General features: G+C 42.4%; 1 protein-coding gene across 3 annotated transcripts in view; it reads left to right on the forward strand.

Moving 5' to 3' along the window:
- LOC133134927 (multiple PDZ domain protein) overlaps positions 1–2500 on the forward strand; it is a 75431-nt gene that overhangs the window by 35108 nt on the left and 37823 nt on the right. The gene's annotated exons all lie outside the window — the stretch shown is intronic.

Genomic DNA, 2500 nt, shown 5'->3' on the forward strand with positions numbered 1-2500 from the left:
GATGAATTTTTGATTCATACATTCTTGTATCCTCTACATTTGAACATTTGTTTTGCATATAATTAACTTTTGTTTAGAGTCTAGAACATCAGTAGTGTTTCACAGGTGATAGCTGTTCTGGAAATCCACTCATGATCTGGATAAACCTCACACCAGACACCCCCACACCACACTAACCATTAACTCTTTTATTTGTGCTGTTGTTTGTTTGAAGACTCCCTGGGTCCATTTCTGTTATGAGATTTACACCGTATGTGTCGGGCATAGCCACCCATGACTCATTAATTCACTCTCATGTCAGCTGTAGACCTGTGGCCCAGGGCTGGCTGATATCCTGTATACGGGGCAGGCTCATATACCCTCACCCGTGTGTGTATACGGGGCAGGCTCATATACCCTCACCCGTGTGTGTGTACGGGGCAGGCTCATATACCCTCACCCGTGTGTGTATACGGGGCAGGCTCATATACCCTCACCCGTGTGTGTATACGGGGCAGGCTCATATACCCTCACCCGTGTGTGTATACGGGGCAGGCTCATATACCCTCACCCGTGTGTGTATACGGGGCAGGCTCATATACCCTCACCCGTGTGTGTATACGGGGCAGGCTCATATACCCTCACCCGTGTGTGTATACGGGGCAGGCTCATATACCCTCACCCGTGTGTGTATACGGGGCAGGCTCATATACCCTCACCCGTGTGTGTATACGGGGCAGGCTCATATAACCTCACCCGTGTGTGTATACGGGGCAGGCTCATATACCCTCACCCGTGTGTGTATACGGGGCAGGCTCATATACCCTCACCCGTGTGTGCATGCAGTAATGTGCGTCCTGTCACTCATCCGATCTCTCATCTTCATTTCAGCGTGTAGGCGTGCTGTAGACCTCAAACAGTGTATTCATCCAACCAAATGACTATCCATGCCTGACTATGGATGTTTATCAGAATTGGCCGAACTAGGTCCTGAATAGCCGCAAGGTTTGCTGAATTTGGCTGATACTCGGCACACATTTGATCAGTTAAAGCAGTCAGTTACATTATAGTATCAAACCCAGGGACAAGTGCACTGAGGACCCCAGAGGAAAGTACAGTTCTGAGTCCTAGAGTGATCACACAGACACAACTTGAACTCTTGAGGAGTGCATGAACCTTCCAACTTTTATACCACAGCTGGCAGCTATTTCAAGGGATTTCAATTACACAGTTACTGTAACTGTCCTCTCCTGTTCCAAAAAGCAGGATTACTGAGTTTACCGGATAACTGAGTGCAGTTATAACTCAGTGACCCTGCTTTGTGGAACAGGCCCCAGGTTTTGTGGGTTGAAAGTGCTCGCTGTATTTAAGGTGAAGACCATTACCAGCAGACCCTGCAGCTCTCCAGGACCGGAGTAGGCTACCTCTGATGTATATCCTATTTAAAATGTACAAATTGTTAAAAAAGTATATTTCTATAATACCTTTTAAATAAGCATAAGATATGACTCGTCTAAGTACTTCAGTAAATAGCTCAGAAAAAACATGTATATAGTGCGTAAAGTCTGATTAATAAATCACTGCAGACGCCAATGAGCGTCCTCAAAGCTTGTTTGTTTATGGTAATATGGAAATATTTATGAATAATTCATCCTAGATGCACCTTGGGCAGCAATAGAAAGCTTTTGAATAAGAAAATATTATTGCATAAATTGTCTTCCGCAGTCTGATTCTCTCGCTAAAATATGATTAAAAAGAGAATCCAGACAGTCTGCAGAATGGAAATAAGATCGATGAAAATATGCAAACTGTTGTCAAAATCAAGCCACTGAATTTAAAATATATATATTTATAAAATAAAATCAAGGCCGACATTTTCTGGCTGTTTTTTGACTATATTTCCTTCATCATTTGTTTTTCTCCCACATACACATGTGAAACAAAATGAATATTTGCACAGTGGTTGGCTAATATCTAATAGCTAATATCTTGCAACATTGTGGTTTCTGTAAAGCTAATGTAGCTTCTGGTAGGATGAATACATTTATTACAAAAATTTGGATGAAGAAATTAGAGACCCCAAATGTCATGGAATTTGATAAAATATAATTTTCGATCATGTATGTGAACAGTGAAAGCATAATTAATAAGTACTCTGGACACAAAAGATGAAGATGATGGTTTATCTTTTGTGATCTCACAAAGTTGTGTTCTCTATGTGTGTTTATTGATCCCGGTGAGCAGATCTAGATTGAGGGGTAGCTGGTTCAGTGCGGTATCTATGGTTCAGGGAGTATCTATGGTTCTGTGGGATATCTTTAGTTCAGGGGGATATCTATGCTTCAGTGGGATATCTATGGTTTAGGTGGTGTTTAAGCTGGTTCAGTGGGGTATCTATGGTTCAGGTGGTGTTTAAGCTGGTTCAGTGGGGTATCTATGGTTCAGTGGGATATCTATGGTTCAGGTGGTGTTTAAACTGGTTCAATCTATGGTTCAGCTGGCTCATTTGCCCTCTCTCTTG

The sequence above is a fragment of the Conger conger genome, chromosome 8, assembly GCF_963514075.1.
Source record: "Conger conger chromosome 8, fConCon1.1, whole genome shotgun sequence".
In the NCBI taxonomy this organism is placed as follows: Eukaryota; Metazoa; Chordata; class Actinopteri; order Anguilliformes; family Congridae; genus Conger; species Conger conger.